The sequence below is a fragment of the Ceratotherium simum genome, chromosome 2 (assembly GCF_057802395.1).
Source record: "Ceratotherium simum simum isolate JZ-2026a chromosome 2, ASM5780239v1, whole genome shotgun sequence".
Taxonomy (NCBI): Eukaryota; Metazoa; Chordata; class Mammalia; order Perissodactyla; family Rhinocerotidae; genus Ceratotherium; species Ceratotherium simum.
In genome coordinates, this window is record NC_141901.1 from 34,418,553 (window position 1) to 34,437,390 (window position 18,838).

The following is an 18,838-nucleotide window of genomic DNA, read 5'->3' on the forward strand; positions in this document are numbered from 1 at the left end:
TTATTGCTAAACAACCACAACAAAATGGAGTAGTTCCCTTCCGGAAATACTCAACCCAAGGAAGTCTCTAAGTACACCACAGGCAAGACTGTCGTCCCTTCACCTGCCCTTCACCCCTGGCCCTCCTAACAGAAAAGAAAGTTTTAACGTGCAAGAAATAATTTTGGTAAGAAAGTCGTGAAGTTATTTCCAATGCTATATATTCTGTGCATGTGGCTGTGTAGTATGCCTGGGTTCAGCAACATGATAAAATGGTCACAGTGGTTAAAAGTCAGTCTAAGGAGGCCACAATGGCAAAAATAGACAAATGGAATTACATCAAACTGAAAAACTTCTGCACATCAGTCAACAGAGTGAAAAGATAACCTATGGGATGGGATAAAATATTTGCAAGTCATATACCTGATAAGAGGTTAATGTCCTAAATGCATAAATAACTTCTACAACTCAACAACAAACACAAAAACAAACAACCCAATTTAAAAATGGGCTAAAGACTTAAATAGGCATTTCTCCAAAGAAGGTATACAAATAGCAAACAAGCCTATGAAAAGATACTGACCATCACTAATCATTAAAGAAATGCAAATCAAAACCACAATCAGATATCACCTCACACTCATTAGGATGGCACTATAGCAAAACCGAAAACACCAGAAAATAATAAGTGTTGGCGAAGATGTAGAGAAATTGGAACCCTTGTACACTGCTGTTGGGAATGTAAAATGGTGCAGCTGTTATGGAAATCTGTATGGAGGTTTATCAAATAATTAAAAATAGAATTGCCACATGATTCAGCAATTCCACTTCTGGGTATATATCCAAAAGAATCTAAAGCAAGATCTTGAAGAGATATTTGCACGCTCATGTTCATTGCAGCATTATTCACAATCACCAACAGATAGATGCAACCGGCGTGTCCAGTGACAGATGAATGGATCAACAAAATGTGGTATATACATAAAACGAGTGGAATACTATTCAGCCTTGTAAAAAATCCTGCCACGTGCTACAACATGGATGACCCTGAGGACATTATGAGAAGTGAAATAAGCCAGTCACCAAAAAGTCAAATACTGTATATGAAGTATCTAAAGTACTCAAACTGACAGAAACAGAAAATAGAATGGTGGTTGCCAGTGGGTGCAGGAGATGGAAATGGGGAGCTGTTGTTGGATAGGTACAAAGTTTTAATTTTTCAAGATAAAAGATTCTAAAGATCTGTTGTACAGCAATGACAATAGACATAACACTACTGAACTGTACACTTAAAAATAGTTAAGATGGTAAATTATTTTTATGTTGTTTTTTTACCATAGTTAAAAAAAATATTTTTTAAAGTCAGACTATGAGATCTTGGACAAGGTCCTAAAATTGTCAAAGCTTCAGTTTCCTCCTCTGTAAAATGGACACTGTCTGGTGTCTAATAAATGTTCAAATAAAAGTAGCTTTATATTTTTATGAGTATTACCAAGGTTTTTAACATTGAAATTTTATTGAAGGATTGATTCTTTATTGTCAAAGTCTTTATGGTTAAAATATCATCAAGAAGGCACTGGAAGTGGGACCGGCCCCATGGCCTAGTGGTTAAGTTTGGCGTGCTTTGCTTTGGCCGCCTGGGCCTGGTTCCTGGGCGCTGACCTACACCACTCATCAGCAGTCATGCTCTGGCGGTGACCCACATACAAAATAGAGGAAGATGCGCACAGATGTTAGCTCTTAAAAAAAAAAAAGCGAAGAGACTGGAGGGGCGTAAGGAAACTTTTGGAGGTCATGGATATGTTTATTACCTTGATTATGATGACGGTGTCACGGGTGTATGCTTATGTCCAAACGTAACCAATTGCATACATTAAATATGCACAGTTTTTTATATATCAATTATATCTCAGTAAAGCTATAAAAAAGTATATATAACACAAAAATAGGAAGAAGAAGGCACTGGAGTAGTTTGCCTCCAGCCGGAGCCAAAGATACAGGGATTACCTACAACCAGCGATATAGCCTGCCGGAGAAGAGGGGACCAGAGCCTGGGGAAGACGGTGGCGCCCTGCTACTTTCCATGTGCAAAGGACAGAAAATCCAAATAGATTACCCTGTTTTCAGAACATTTTCTCCCACTGAAATTTTCTCCCATTGAAATTGTAAGCATGAAGCTCTGGGCTGTTTCAACGTGGAAGCAGGCATGTCCTTTCACTTCCATAATGTAACGCCTCAGCACTCTTTCGGGATCCTGGGAAAATCACATTCCCGGGACATCCGACGCTGGCTTATGTTCTCAAAGGGCAGTTCTTCTTTTTCTGTCCTTTCATTAACAAGGTCTCCCCCTTGAGATGATTCGGGCATTGGCAACCATATTAATTGATAATGTCAAGCCATTTCAAGATAGGACTACTCTTGCTGTGTTATTTATAGGAGTTCCTTCCTCTGTGAGGTTCTGTTTTGGCCCAAAGAGGGAGGGAGTCTACGATTAGGATTTTATTAAGTTACTTTTCAGATTCGGTTCAGTTGGGGGCAAAGACTGGCAGATAGGAGGGATTTACCACTGAAGCAGGGCTCAAGAGGTGCTACGGAATAATGAAAAGGAAACACAAAGCCTAAATGAAAAGAAAGGGAAAATTGTGAAATCACGCTGCTTTATACTACACACTCCCTCCTCCACTCTCAGGAGATGGTTGTTAGTATTAAAGGTGGTAATGCACGTGTGATGATTAATTATACGTGGGCAGGCATCGTCCAATCCTTTGAGGGCAGTATAGACCAAAAAGGCAGAGGAAGGGCAAATTCCAGCTCTCTCTCTGCTTGAACTCACACAACTATTTTCTCCTGTCCTCAGACGTCAGAGCTCCTGGCTCTCGGGCTTTCAGACTCAGACGGGCACTTACACCACTAGGCCTGGGATTCTCAGGCCTTCGGACTCTAACTCAATAACACCACCAGCTTTCCTGGTTCTCCAGCTTGTAGACAGCAGGTCTTGGGACTTCTCAACCTCCATAACGGCACGAGCCAATTTGTATCATAAATCTCCCCTTCTATGTATCTACATATATCCTATTGGTTCTGTTTCCCTGAAAAAAACCCTAATACAGCAAATAAAAGCTGGCAACTCTCTGCTCATAAGTGAGAAATGAATGATAATTTTGGGTCACCCAAATAACAACATCCCTTCAGGGTGCTGTTTTTGAGGCCTTGAGAAACAGCGGAAAATCTAAGCTGGAAGTGATATTGTCTTACATCTCCGAAGATCAGAAAAGCTCTTTTTTGATACTAAAGTAGATAGAAAACTATAGCTACAGACTTTCTAGCAAAAAGGAGTCCCAGAGAACCAAAGCTTGATACCTGAGAGAAATTGGATATTATGAAGTCCCGGCAAATTAAACACGCTAAGACTTTTGAGCAATCAGTAGTAAATCTTCCAAAACTTCAGCTCCAGCCTGGCCATGCCCCTAACTCTGCTTTCACCCCCATACACTAATAGTTCACCTCTCCCACATCACCCAGCATCTGACCCTGGACATACCCCCTGGTTTTGGCTTGTTACTACCCACACTGTGCTGAGAGCGCAACATGGTCTCCCCCCATTGTGCAGTAGAGACAGGAAAGAAATTGGAATTCAGACTTCAAGAAGGGAAGAAAAAGGAGCTTTTGAGGAGGAAATCTAAGAAGGAAAAAATAACCTTACCCTCAGAACCCATTAAAAATTTAAATGGCACATCAAAAGCCAATAGATGGATATTTGCCCCTTCTAGAGAGAAGTAGGGAACTGCACAAATACACACAGCCACAGGTAGGAGCCGGTGAATTTGACCTAACAGAGTACGACGACTCCTCAAATATACTAGCAGAGGCCGAGGTTTCTTGCTTGCTTGTTCTTTTGTTTTATTGTGTGTGTGTGTGTTTCTCTTAGGAAATGAAGTCAATGGAATCCATAAAGAATCCATGAATATTAGTTGTTTTTTCAGGCTTCAGTCACAGGTTTTGTAGAAGAAGAGCTCTTGAGAAGAATGTGTAGAAAATAAAAGAATTTGCTATTCAGTCTGAGGTAGAATTTTGAAAGTATATGTGTGTTGAACTTCATGTTTAAGTGTGTGATGGGCAGAGGAAGAGGGATCCATTCCTTCCAGAAGATCCACGGCCTTCATGTACACATATCTCTTGATAACTCCTTCTGTTATCTCAGATTAGATTTGACAGAACTGTGTCTACCCCAGACTTGGGGTTTTAACAACGCCTTCTGTAAGATTTCCTGGCCACCTACCCCGACACATTTATCAGAACTTATAGAAATTCTATTCAGCATTCCAGTCTCAGGAGCAGCATTTTTGTGGTGCTAAAGAGGACTTGACGCTCTTTACACAAGATCTACAACAGTTCGAGGATTAAGACTACTTGTGAACAAGGTCAAGAATAGAGGTGGTGTGACTCACAAAAATATAGATGCAAAACCTTCCCCCCTCTCAGGAAGGAGTTCATGAACAGGCAGGGAACTCTCTCTGAGGTAGGAGAGCTGAAACGTGTCTGAGCATGATTGTTTGTCCATGGGAAAGAGTATATTTTTTCATTAAAATTGCACACCATTATTTTTCCTGTGATTATACATTTTTCTGACTCATTAGAATGGCAAAGTACAAAAAAAGCCTCAGAGGCGTGTCCTCAGATATAACTGTGAGTATTGCCTGGGTAAAAGCCTCAGAGCAAGCAAACAACAGATTTTTATTCATTCATCAATTATTTATTAGGTGCTTACTATGTGCTAGACACCAGAGATACATTCATGAATAAAACAGACAAAATCCCTGAATTCAGGGATCTTGCCCTCTATTGGAGAGAGATATAAAATAAAAAGCAAACCTATTAAATAAGTAGAGTATATAGGATCATAGAAGGGGTATGGGGGAAAAAAGAGCAAGGGAAGGGGATTTGAAGTTGAGGGTGGATTGCAATTTTGCATATGGTGAGAAGGTGACATTTGAGCAAAGATTTGAAAGATGAGAGGAACTGGGCTAGTGGATATCTAGCAAAAGAACATTCCAAACAGATGGAACAGTCAGGCAAGGGATCTGTTAAAAGACAAACTGAGGCATATTAAACATTTTAAGAGTTTATCTGAACAAAAATCGATTTGAATCAGGCAGTATCCAATCTAGCAGACAGAAAGGAGCTCCAAAGAGCTGTACTAAATGAAAGACTTTTAAAGCCAGAAGGAGCAGGCACAAGCAAGTTATACCAGGCAAAGAAGCAGATTGGTAAATGCAATATTACTTTCCTTTAGGGGATGGCAGGGGTCTATCAGGCAGATTACCTAACTAGCGCTGATCAGGCGATTCCTGACTGACTGGTTTAAGATTCCATTTCTGGAAGAGCCAAAACTGTAATTAAGCCTCGGTTTAGTGACTAGAGGCTTAGCACAAGCAACTCCATTTTGGGCCTGTTGTCTTGTTGTTTAACAGATTGAAACTGCTTTATGTCTGGAATGTTCAAGGAATTATTTGGAGGCGTGGAACTGAGTAAGGGAGAGAGTAGTCAATGACGAGGTCAGAGGGAACAAGGGAGACCAGATCACATGCAAGCATTGTGAAATCGTTAGCTTTTTACTCTAAATAAAACGGGGAACCACGGAAGGATTTTGAGCATAGGAGTGACGTGATCTGACTTACGTTTTAAAAGGATCATTGTGAATGCTGTGTTGCAAACAGACTTAGGGTGGTGAGGGTGGAAGCAGGGAGACAAGTGAAGAGGCTATTGCAGTAATCCAGGCAAGAGAAGATGGAGGCCTGAACCAGGGTTGTAGCAGTAGAAGTGGCGAGAAGTGGTAAATTCTGGGTCTATTTTAAGATAGAACCAACAGGATTTCCTGACAGATCGGATATGGGGAGTGATAGAAAGACAGGGGTCAAGGATGCGTCCAAGATTTTCAACCTAAATGTCTTAGTTGTTTATTGCACCATAACAAACCACCCTCAAAATTAATGGCCTAAAACCACCAATTTCTTATTATCTTTTATGGTTCTGCAGATTGACTGGGCTCAACCAGGCACTTCTTGCTTGGGGGTCTCTTATGCTCTTGCAATCAGATATTGGTGTGCTGAGCCTCATGGAGATTTCAGGTGACCTGGAGATTGATGCTTCCTGTGTTGACTGACACAAACATGGATAAAGGACATAATAATATACTCGAGATGGATAATGCCAGTGAAGCTATAAGAGTTGGCGTGTAGAGGAGAGTGGTCATCTGCAGCTCCCCCTTGATCCCTGTTAGCAAAAGAGTGGTTGTAAGCCCTGTGTTAGTTCCGAGTGTGTTAACCCCAGTTGATATAGTTGAGGTTGCCTGGGTGTCACACATTGCTCCAAATATGTGGCCATTCTTGACCTCTGGTAAAGGGGATAGGGGTAGAAGTCTTGGATGATCTAAATCTTAGTGCCTGTACACAGGGTCCAATCTTGACTTCTCTTGGGGAATTAACAGTTTTATCCATTGTTCTTCCTCCAGACCTTTGCTATTCATTATGACAGTAGGCACCAGTCACCTATGGCTATGGAGGACTTGAAATGTGGTTAGTCCAAATTGAAATGTGTTGGAAGTATAAAATACACACTGGCTTTCTAAGACTTTGTATGAAAAAAGAATATAAAATATTAATATTTTTTATACTTATTACATGTTGAAATGATAATGTTTTTAATATATTGGGTTAAATAAAACATATTAAAATTAATCTCACCTGGTTCTTTTCACCTTTTTAAATCTGGCTACTAGAAATTTCATATAGAAATTAGATATATGTTTCACATATTTCTATTGAACAGAGCTGCCCTATGCCCTTGATGGGATTGAAGACATCTGAGAAATTCAAGTGTCACCTGAGTGTGTAAGATCCTGCTGAACCCTTCTTAGAAGATTACTCTCCTTTCCCATATGGTCAGAATTTTGTGATCTCATCTCTCTGTCTTAGAGTCAGAGATCTTAGAACTTTCAGGCTTCTGAGAGTCCCCAGCCTGAACGCCTTTGCCCCCTCTCCAGGCTTGTTTATAGGTAGAAGTTTGGGCACAAAGCTCCCTTACTTTGTTGTAACCTGGTCACTTTCACATGTACAACCGGGCTTTCTAAACTCTCTTGTCCCAGCTTTCTTTCTAATCTCCTTTTGGATTATTTCACTAGCATAGCCTGAATTGTTAATTTACTATCATCACAATCCCTCTTAACAGCTGCAGTTATTACTTATTATAATGAAATTGTTACTGCTACAGTTTGGATCTTGGTGGTTCAAATGAGCATCACTTAAATAATCACCAGAACATTCTCAGTCACTCTGGATGCAACGGTACTGAAGTGTATGAATCTTGTTTCGAAACTTGAATTTATGACAAATTGCGTGGTACGTTTCTGCTTTGCAAAAAAAAAACTGTGAAATGTGACATCTGGCGACAGTTGATTCAAGCTGCCGACACCAGAATGTAAGGGCAGAAGATTCATTTATAGAATCACACGAATAGAATGCTGAAGTCCAATCCCTTCATTCTATAAATGAGGAAACCACAGCCCAGAAAAAGGCTGTGAGTTGACCCAGGGCATACCTCTCTCCAGTGCTGAAGTCTGGGTCCCATTACACCTCACTGCCTACATTCACTCATTTGCACTTCCCACTCAAGACTTACAGGCTATGTTTGTTTCTCTAATTGCCTCGGTTATTTGTCCTTCCATAATTCAAGAATAAGATCATCAGATTGAAAGTTTCCCTAGGGCAGAGATCCTAATAGATGCATAACGCTGATTTTGGCTGAATTGCGTAAATGGGCACATTTATTGAGCATCAGACTTTATTACCCTAACTCTAAACTGAGTGGCCTCAATTACTGATTCTTCTATCTAATAACTGTCAAAAAGAACTCTCAGTGCCAACTTCTCTAAAATGATATTTTGGGAAAGAAATATTCCCCCAAAGTTTAGGTGTTTTATATTTTCTTTCATCAGGAGATGCGATGAGGGCGTCCTTGCAGGCCAGCACTTTAAAGAGCATTACTGCATCCGCAACAATTGATAAATGAATCAACAATTTAGTCCCTGAAGTTTAACACCATTGAGCACAATCAAGATGATATTTACCTAGAAAACCATCAAAGTAACTGGCAGTAAGGTGCTCTCTGTAACTCACAGAACAATGCCAATGTTGCCATTGATTGACTGAATTTTGAATACTATAGCATCTGTTTAGTGCTCCTCCCCTAGTAGCAAAATCAAGCAGGCCAGCCCAACAGAAATGGTTCCAATGGGATCAGGATGGATGAATGGCTGTTGGTATACTGATTAGCAAAAACGGCTATGGCAGGAGTTTCATAGATTTAAAGGGCAAATTAAAAATTGTGTTCAGGAGAGGGACCAAGTGTCAGTCAGAGAATTCTTCCTAACAGGTCATCAGGAGGGCTTGAGAGTTTGAGAGCTAGATTACAGATAAATGGGAGAGTGTTCTAGGTGAATACCAAAGGCAATACCAGTTGCTGTTTGCTAATTAGGGATTGACTTTCCATATTAACTAGGGATGTGGAGTGGACAGACATCACCAGATAAAGGGCTTGGAGAAGAAGAAACAGCTTCCTGGTAAACCTGATAGGATGAATTTGTTGCTAAGTGTACCTCTGGCGCAGTGTTGTCCAAGAGAAACATAATGTGAGCCACATATATAAATTCTAATTTTCTAATAGCCACATAAAAAAAATAAAATGGAACAGGTAAAATTAATTTAATAACATATTTTATTTCACCCAATATATTAGTTTTCTAGGGCTGCCATAACAAAGTACAACAAACTGAGTGGCTTAAACACAAAATTTATTGTTTCACAGTTTCAGAGGCTGGAAGTCAGATCAGTGTCAGCAGGGCCGTGCTCCATCTGAAGACACTAGAGAAGGATCTGTTCTAGGCCTCTTTCCTAGCTTCTGATAGTTTCTTGGTTTGTGGCAACCTAACTCCCACCTTCACATGGTGTTCTCCCTGTGTGTGTGTCTGTTTTTGTATCCAAATTTCCCCTTTTGATATGGATGCTAGTCGTATTGGATTAGGGGCCCACTCTACTCCAGTACGACCTCATCTTAACTAATTACATAGGAAATAAACAACCTGTTTCTAAATAAGCTCACATTCTGATGTACTGGGAGTTAGGACGTCAACATATGAATTTTTGGGGGACACAATGTAATCCATAACACCCAATATATCCAATATAGTATCATTTCAATATATAATCAGTATATTAATGAGATATTTTACAGTCTTGTTTTCATATTAAGTTTTTGAAATCCAGTGTATTTTACACTTACAAGATTTCTCAATTTGGACAAGCCTCTTTTCAAGTGCTCAATAGCCCTATGTGACTAGTGGCTATCATATTAGACAATGAAGATATAGGACATTTTCCTTATCATAGAAATTCTATTGGACAGTCACATTCTAGAAAACATAAACTAATCAATGGTAACAGAAAGCAAATAGTTGTTGCCTGGGGAGGGACAAAAAGGAGGGGATTACAAAGGGGCATGAGGAAACTTTTCAGGTGATAATATGTTCATTATCTTGATTGTAGTGATGGTTCTATGTGTCAAAACTTATCAAATTGTATACCTTAAATGTGTACATTTTATTGTATGTCAATTATACATCAGTAAAGCTCAATTATACAGCAATAAAAAAGTTAATTGTAAAAATATTTAAGTAATACAGTAGCTCTTACTCACCATTTTATTATCTGTTATGAATTTCAAGTTTTTATATAAAAAATTATGTATATATGATTTATCATAATATGATTATACTACGGTAAAATTTACTTTTTTAACATACTATTTGCATTACTTGTCTATGATTGCATAACATATTACTGCAAAACTTAGCAGCTTAAAACAACAAACATTTGGGGCCAGCCCAGCGGTGGAGTGGTTGTTTGTGTGCTCCACTTCGGAGGTCTGGGGTTCGCAGGTCCGGATGCCAGGCACGGACCTATGCACCGCTTACCAAGCCATGCTGTGGCAGGTGTCCCACGTATAAAGTAGAGTGAGACAGGCACACGTTAGCCCAGGGCCAATCTTCCTCAGCAAAAACAGGAGGATTGGCAACAGATGTTAGCTCAGGGCTAATCTTCCTCACAAAACAACAACAACAACAAACATTTATAATGACACAGTTTCTGGAGTCAGGAATCCGGGAGCAGCTTAACTTCATGGTTCTGGCTCAGTGTCCTTATGAGATTGTCCTTGGGCCTGCAGCCATCTGAAGCTTCAACTAGACTGGAGAATCCAATCCCAAGCTCATTCAGGTGGTTGCTTACTTACTTAGGCTTGGTTCCTCCCCTGTGAGCCTCTCCATAGGCTGCCTGTATCTCCTCACAAAATGTCAACTGGCTTCTCCCAAAGACAGTTAGGAGAGAGAGAAAGAGCCCAAGGTGGAAGCCACAGCTTTTCCTAACCTAATCTTGGAAGTGACATACCTTCATTTTAACTATATTCTATTGTTCTCATAGACAAATCCCTATACAATGTGGGAGGAGACTGCAGAGGGTTGGGAGCCAGGAAGTGGTAATCATTAGAAGCTGTGTTAGAAGCTGATTACCACACAAGTATAACTGACATATGTACTTATCTACTTACTCTTTTAAACAGCTGCATTGTGTTGTATATTTCATAAACAGGCTCTTCACTATGAACATGTGGGATATTTTCTAGTTTTCTATAATAGAAATAATGAAACAATGAACATACAAGTTTGCCCACTATGGCAAATATTTGGATGAGATAAATTTCTTCAGTGAAACTGTTTGATAAAAGATAAACACATTTAAAATTTAGAGAGATCCAAATTTTTCTCTAAAAATTTTGTAGTATAATTTTACTTCCAACAAAGTGGATAATATTGACCATTTTCTCAGACCCTCAGCAACGTGGCATTGTTAAATATCTAAAATATTGATAATATCTGATAAGGCTAAAAATATCACAAACTAGAAGTTTGAATAGATGGATGGATATTTGATAAAGGATGTATAGTAGAGTGTTACTTGTAAAACCTAGATAGTGGGTATGCAAATTGCATTAGTTTCCTAGGGCTGCTAGAACAAATGACCACACTGATTGGCTCAGAACAACAGAAATTTATTCTCTCACAGTTCTGGAGGCTAGAAGTCTGCAATCAAGGTGTCAGCAGGGCCATGCTCCCTCTGAAGGTTCTAGGGAAGAATCCTTCCTTGCCTCCTCCTAGCTTTTGGTGACTCCCAGGATTCCTTTGCTTGTGACAACATAACTCCAATCTCTGCCTCCATCTCCAGCTTACACGGCCTTCTCTTTGTGTGTCTTTATGTGTCCTTTCCTCTTTTTATAAGGACACCAGTTATTAGATTTAGGGCCCACCCTAAATCCAGAATGGTTTTCTCTCAAGATCCTCTTGCAAAGGCCCTATTCCTAATAAGGTCACATTGTGAGGTTCCAAGTAGACATGAATTTAAGGGGGACACTACACAAGTGTTCACCGTAAAAGACTTTGACTTTTGCTATTTGTATGAAAGTGTTCATATTAAAATGGGAAGAGGTATTTAAAATATCACAAGCTTGTTTTCATCAGCTGAAATGCTGAAATTATTCGCGAGAGTGAACAGTGTTCACATACAGATTGTCTATTTGAAATTCTTCTATGAATGCCCTCATGGACTTTATGTGTTTTTTCAACTGTTCTGGTCTCCTTCTCTTATTGATTTCTGAGAAAACGAGTTAAGAATAAAACTGATTTCCCTGGTCCAAGTACTGCAAATGTTTTTGTTGTTTTATTTTTATCATTTGACACTGTATATGGTGACTTTAAGCAGTTACAAGTGTTTCATGTAAAAACGTGACTTGTCATGCAAAGAAAGAATTTACACACACCAATATTATGATTGCTATGGTACCATGATTTGAATTATGTAGGTTTAAATATTTGACACCTCACAAATGTATTGAGGTGTACAGAGGCAGTAAAGAAACAATGAGATGAGCCTAAGGCTCCCATAAGCCAGATCCCAAAGAACCAAATGATATTCCCACAATATGTGTCAGTAATTGGCTAAGCAACTGACCAACCAGAAACAGGTAATAGTTCTGGTGTCAAAATATCAAAGAAGAAACATACCAGCAACATAGAGAAACAGTGCATGTTTAATATGATACTAGCCACTTTAAAGGACAGATCTACAAAATTAGGAAATAGCTTCTATAATTATTTTCAATTTTTAAAATACATATTTGAAAAGTTAACATTCATGCAACAAACTAGAAATCAGGAAGCATCCATGCTACATGAAAAGGAATGCAGAGCGTTCTAAGATGACAAAATAACATCTGTATCCACGTGGGGGAGGGCCAGGTGGAAGCTTTCCACTATAGAAATGAGGACAGCCAAGGCCAACTCTCACACCTGGAATCTAAACTCAATCCCCGGAAATTAGCCATACACCAGCTCCTGGATGCTACCTGGATATATGCCAGACAATGAAAAACTGGGCTTCAGAAGCCAACAGTGTGGTGAGTACACCAGAGTGAGCGCTACCTATCCTTTGCAAATGAAAAACAGGGCAGTAAAGGTAAGGGTAAGGCCAACCCTAAGGCTGCAAAACTTCCGAGTCAGCGCGGGATAAGGAAAAGGAAGGGAAGCTACACTCCTCAGTGGACCTCAGCCCAGGACCTACAATGTCCCATAACTGTCTGCAGAGAAGCAGAGAGCACGAGACTATCAAAATTCATGAAAGGTACCTGTGAGATTCATCATTACCTTATACTTATTTACCAAAAGAAAAGATGATTTATAAAGAATATTAACCAAATGCAACTAACACAGACAAGTGAAGGTCTGGCATGTGGCAAGGAAAGCTACCGGCACCCTCGCCGGCACCAGGTGCCAAGCAAGGGACCACAGGCCCCGGCAGGTGGCCCGACCTGGCGACGTAGACCCCGGCCCCTCCCCCCCCACCCCAACCGGAGCCGCACCTCAGGAGGCAGGAAGGGGTAGCTTGGGGGCCGCGAGGTTTGTCCCGGCCGAAGGCGTGCCGCTGGAGAGTCGAAGCACGTGCGGTGGCCACGGCGGGCGAGAGTGGCTGCCCGGGCCACTGTGGTTTGGGGCTGAGGAAGAGCGGGAGCGAGGCGAGCGTCCGACGAGGAGGAGGAGGAGAGACGTCGGGTGGGCGAGGCGAGGCGAGCGAGGGCCAAAAGGTTGGCAGGGGCGCAGGTGAGGTGGCAGGGCTTGGGCTGGCCGTGGAGGGTGCCGGGTGGCCTTGTCGGGGGTCCGGGGCCGAGGCCGAGGGGTAAGGGGCGAAGCGAGCGAGCTCTGGCGTGGGCTAAAAGGGGGTTGTGGAGGTGCTGGGGAGGCGGAGAGAAAGAAGATAAGGCTTCCCTGACCGGGAATCGAACCCGGGCCGCGGCGGTGAGAGCGCCGAATCCTAACCACTAGACCACCAGGGAGCGTCAGGCCTCGCGCCTGGCCTGCGCCTCCTGGACCCGGGGCCTCCATCCCGCCCGCTCGGCGCTCCCTTGGCGCCAGCCCCCTGCCTTTGGCAGGCCAGCCGCGCGCGGCCCCTGGCAATGCACGCGCCCTAGCGTTCTTCCTGCCCGGCTGCACCCTCAAAACACTACTGCGCGCGCCTCCTTCTCACACACACGCACACGCACACGCGCACGGCCGCGGGCCCGGCTCCCGGCTCCCGGCTCCCGGCTCCCGGCTCCCGGCTCCGGGCACGGAGGGCCCTGCGGTTCCGCAAAAGGTCGGCCCGCTGCGTTGGCCGGGAATCGAACCCGGGTCAACTGCTTGGAAGGCAGCTATGCTCACCACTATACCACCAACGCTGCACAGCCCGGGCTGCCCCGGATGCCGGCCCGGGCCCCGCCCCGGCCCCGTCACGCCGCCGCCGCTGCCGCCGCCCGGCGCAGCCCTGCCCCGACGCCCCGCCCGCTCGCAGCTCGGCGCTGCCCCAGGCGCCGCCAACGGCCGCCCCGCGCCAGACGCAGCGGCCCTCGTCCGCCGGCCCGGCCGCCTCTGGGGGGCGCCCTGGCCGCCGTTCGACCCGACCAAAGCCAAAGCCGACCCCGACCCCGTCACGTCCCCCCTCCTCCTCCCTCTCAGGTCCTGCGGCAGCGGGCTCGGCCAAGCCCTTCTCCACCCGCGGCTCCGCGAGGCCACTTCCCGCACCGAGGCGGGGGACCCATCGGACCCCGGCCCCGCCCCGGCAGCTGTGCAGCTGTGCGTCGCGTCGCAAGGAGCCCATTGCGCCAGCCACCTTGGCAGGGCCGCTCGTCGGGCGCCGTGGGGAGGAGCAGAGGAAGCCCTCGCTCGGCTGTGGCGAGCAAGCGCCCGGCGAGGAGGAGGACAAGGAGGAGGAGAAGGGTCCGGGTGGGCGAGGGTGGGCAGCCGGGGCACGAGTCGGCGGCCTGCGCCTCGCTGGAGGGCGGGGGAGGGAGAAGAAGGGCCCTTGGGCGCAAGCGGCTGGACGGAGAGCGCTGCCGGCGACCAAAAGAGGGCGTCTTGCCTCCCCGTCGGGGAATCGAACCCCGGTCTCCCGCGTGACAGGCGGGGATACTCACCACTATACTAACGAGGACGGCGGCGGCCGCCCCGGCGCGCGACCGCTGTCCGGCTGCCCGCCGACGCCTACCCTGCCCTCGACCTTCTGCCCACCACGGCTGCCCGGCGCGTGCCCGGCCCGACCCGACCCGACCCCTAAACAATCGCGTCATTCGACAAAGCAGATCGCGACCTCGATCCGGACCCGGACCCGGACCCGGACCCGGGGCTGCTCAAAGCTCCGAGTGCGCGCTGCCTGTCGCCTCCAGTGCGGGGATCGCGCCGGCAGGAAGAGGCCCGAGAGGGCGAGCAAGGCGGCGGGGAGAAGGTGGGCGCGCGCCGTGCCGCGTCCGCCGCGAGGGGAGGCGCGGGTGGGGGGGCTGGCGGCAGAGGACGGCCGCACCCCGGGGACGCGGCCCGGCGGGGGCCGGGGGTGGGCGCGGGGGTGTGGGCGGCGGAGCCCGGCGAGTCTCCCCGCCGGTCGGCGCGCGGGTCCCGTCCCTTGCGCGCCCACACAGCGGCCCGCCAGGCGCCGCGTGCGGCCAGGGTGGCACCGCTCTGCGCGTCGGGTCCCAGCCAGGTGAGCGGACACGCGCCCAGGCCCGCCGTCAGGATGGCCGAGCGGTCTAAGGCGCTGCGTTCAGGTCGCAGTCTCCCTGGAGGCGTGGGTTCGAATCCCACTCCTGACACGCCCACCTTTTGGCCCGCCCAACAAATGCCCGGGTCCCGGGCCTCCGCGACACCCCGTCGCAGCTCTTCACCGCCTTACCGTCCGTCGCTGGCTTGCGCTCTTGCCGCCTCTCCAAAGTCCAGCCCCTACACCCACGCCTCTCGCCCCACCAGCTGCTCAGGCACGGCCACCTTTCCTGCCGACCCGTGCGCCGGCCTGGCAGAAATAGCCCAGGAGGGTGCTCCGGCGCCTTGAACCCCTGGCAACTGGCTTCCTGGACGCACGCGCTCCCCCACCCACTCACACACCCTTCCTACCTGACCCCCCGCACGCGGAAGCTTCAGGACTTTGCACCACATCTTTCCCTCCCCTGCTTCCCTCCCCGTCCCCGCGCCCCCACCTCCCTCCGACCCCATCCCTGCGGCCCCCGCCCCCGCCCCCGCCCCGCTCCGTGCTTGTGGCTTTCCCCTCCCCAACTGCCTCCCTCCCACTCCCGTCTCCGCTCCCACTGCCGCTCCCTCACCGCGCCCTGCGTGAAGAAAGCCCTCCACGGGTCACCCTCCGACTTCTGCCTGGTGAACAGCGACTCCCTCTTAGAGCCTGACACTCGCGCAACCAGCAGCACACCGTCCGACGTTCTGTCCTTGCCGCCAGCCCCGCCCGCCTGCCCGCCCATGCCATTCTCTCCACACCCTACTGAGGTCGCGGTCCCCATCTTGCTGGCCTGTGCTACCCACCGCGATTTTTCACCTCGGGGCCTCGCCCTGGCCACACCTGCCTGCCTCCAGGGACACGCGCAGCGCAGCCATCTGCTCGCCAGCCAACGACAGAGCCCTCCCTGCACAGGGCCTGCCTGGCACCTGAGCCCAAGCCGGGAAGGTTGCTCCAGTGAGGAGCCAGCGGAAGCCCTGGACCCCCCGTCACGCACCCGCCAACGTCCGGCCCCCAGCCGGGGCCACCCCCCTCGGCGGCCACACCGCGTCTCGAAGCGGGAAACCGCAGCCGGGGCCGAACCCCACCACACCGGCGCGCTCCCTCAGCGGGCTGCCCGCGAGCCGGCAGCCACTCCGCCACAGCGCTCCTCCGATCCGAGACCGCGCTCCTGCCTCGCCACCGACGCACCGGAGCCGGACCCTGGCCGGGAGGCCGTCGGCCAGAGCGCAGAAGCCAGGCTCGGGCACTTGGCCTGGCCTCTTGGCCTGAGGCCCGCTCGGCGGGGGGCGGCGGCGGGGGCCGCGCTCCCGGGCCTCCAGCTCCGACGGCTCCCCCCACGCCCCGCCGCCCGCGCCCTCGCACAGCCGGAGCACCGTGCCCGCCCGTGCCCGCCCTCGCGCCCAGCGCACCGGCAAGAAAGCCAGCCGCCCAAGGCACTTTGGGACCGGGCTGTGGGTCGTCGAAGGGAACGTCGGCCTTCAGCTGCACCCGCCCACAGATCGCCTACCCTGACTGGCATTCGGGCGCGGGCCCGGCTTGGTCCGGCTCCCGGCTGCCTCTGGCGACGCCGGCCATCTCGCCGCGGCCCTGGGCGGCAGAGAAGGCGCGGCACGGGCCGAGCCTGCCTCGGTGCCTCGGTGCCTCCTCGCCCGCCCCCTTGCGTCCGCGCCTGCGCCCTAGCGCCCTCCACGTACCTGGAGCCTCTCTTGGAGCCCACCAGTCCGCCGCCTGCTCAGACGGAGCAGGTGGCCGCGGAGGGCGGCGACCAGCGTCGGGCGGCTGGTGGCGGCGGCCATCGGTGCATGGGTGGTTCAGTGGTAGAATTCTCGCCTGCCACGCGGGAGGCCCGGGTTCGATTCCCGGCCCATGCAGCACCGCGTTCCCCTTTTGGTCCCGCCGCCCCAACGCCGAAGCGAGGCTTCCTCTCTCCCGCGCTCAAGGCACCTGTCCCACACCGGCTCTGCGGCCCACCGCAGCACATTCCACGTGCTCTCGTCTCCCCCGCCCCCACCCCCAAGCCCCCTCTCTCGCCCTGGAGACAGAAAGTCCACGCGGGGAACCAAGCCCCCGTGCCCAGACACCTCGACCGCTCAGCCACTCTTGTGCCCACACGCCTTCCTTGTCCCTCTGCTCTTCGCTCCCGTGACCCCGCTCGGCTCACGCCTTTCGCTTCGAGGAAGGCTACCCTGCACCACACACTGGCCCCCGCACGCCCCGCTCCGTCACGGGGGTTCGCCCCCGCTCTCTGCCTCGCTCTACCCCCACTCCGAGAATCAGACCGTGTCGGTTCCTACCACCAGTAGGAGGCAACTTGCCACTCCTACGAGTGATGCACCGCATTCTCCCCGACGGTCACCGAGTCGTGATGGCGCGCGCTCCACTCATTCCGAAGAGTTCCGCGATATCATCACGATGCACACACACAGCGAGCGTTCATTCACCTTCTCCCGCTTGGCCGCTCTATTTCCCAAACGCTGGCCCGCCCCTCCACCACTAAAACCACCTCCGCCGCCACCACCACCAAGTCCGCCGAGTCACCTCCACCAGGGCCAGCACCGAGTCCACCGCTATCAGCGCCAGCACCACCACTATCGTCACCGCCGCCGCCAGGAACACCCCCGTCGCAGGCAGCACCACCACCCCGAGAACCAGCGCGCACACTCCCGGGTCCAACAGCACCACAGCCTGCAAACCCCAAGCGGCACCGCCAGCCCCAGCACCACCTCCTCCACCCCTCACCACCCTCCTACTCCACCAGACACCCCTACTCCTCTCCTGCCCCACACTCCCCTCCCCGCTCCGCCCCCACCCGCGGCCCCCACCTTCCAAATTCTGCTTGGCCGGGGACCGCGGGTTGCATTCGTCCCTTTGGCCTCTTTTCAACTCAAGCCCAGACACACACCTGAGACCCGACTCTTTGTCGTGGGGAGAGGTCACTTGTGTCTCTGGGGCAGTTGAATTCCCCACCCTTGCCTGCTGCCTACCCCTCCTCTCACCCTACTCCTTAGCCTGACCACCTCGCAGCACAGCACACCAGTCTCGCCGGCCTGGGTCCTCTCCCACCACGGGGCCTTCCACCTTCCTCGCGCCAGGGCCCACGGCCCCTGCCCGCCACCTGCTGTTCCTTCCACCCTCCAGGCTCCCCCCCTCCATCCCTCCGCCACCAACCCCGTGGACCCCGGGCCCCTCTACGCACACTTCCACCGGTCCTGTCCTCCTCCCTCGGGCCCCTCGGACAAACCCCTGCTCCGTCCCCACCCGCACCCTAAACCTCGCCCCCCACCCCCCCGCGGCACCCGTGCCGGGCAAGGTGCGCCACCGCCCGGAGCCTGCGCAGAGCCCCTGCCTGAGCGGCCAGCCGCACTCCCGGCCACATCCCGCAAGCCCCGCACCTCCCCGCCCACGCTCCACTCCGACCCACCCGGGACGCCCTCCCACACCTCCCCCGTGAGCAGCACGACGCTCACGGCCGTCCCCTCTTTTCGGGGTCATTTGGCCCTGTGCCCTGACCCGCGTGGGAGGCCACCCACGGGAACAGACACCTTCATCCTGCTCTGTCACCCGCCCACCCACACTCACCCCCAGCACCCCGGCCAGGCCGGTGAGGGAACTTCCTGCGCTGGCGGTGAGCACCCCCATGCCGACAGGGGCTCCTCGGCACACGT

The 18,838-nt window shown here is 49.9% G+C and overlaps 5 non-coding genes across 5 annotated transcripts; 2 read left to right on the plus strand and 3 right to left on the minus strand.

Moving 5' to 3' along the window:
• Positions 1-13,401: 13,401 nt before the first annotated feature.
• On the minus strand, positions 13,402-13,473 carry TRNAE-CUC (transfer RNA glutamic acid (anticodon CUC)). The gene has a single exon. It is a non-coding gene; the product is annotated as a tRNA-Glu (tRNA).
• Positions 13,474-13,782: 309 nt separating this feature from the next.
• Positions 13,783-13,854, minus strand: TRNAG-UCC (transfer RNA glycine (anticodon UCC)). The gene has a single exon. It is a non-coding gene; the product is annotated as a tRNA-Gly (tRNA).
• A 680-nt stretch (positions 13,855-14,534) lies between these two features.
• TRNAD-GUC (transfer RNA aspartic acid (anticodon GUC)) lies at positions 14,535-14,606 on the minus strand. The gene has a single exon. It is a non-coding gene; the product is annotated as a tRNA-Asp (tRNA).
• Positions 14,607-15,176: 570 nt separating this feature from the next.
• TRNAL-CAG (transfer RNA leucine (anticodon CAG)) lies at positions 15,177-15,258 on the plus strand. The gene has a single exon. It is a non-coding gene; the product is annotated as a tRNA-Leu (tRNA).
• Positions 15,259-16,973: 1,715 nt separating this feature from the next.
• On the plus strand, positions 16,974-17,044 carry TRNAG-GCC (transfer RNA glycine (anticodon GCC)). The gene has a single exon. It is a non-coding gene; the product is annotated as a tRNA-Gly (tRNA).
• Positions 17,045-18,838: the final 1,794 nt, after the last annotated feature.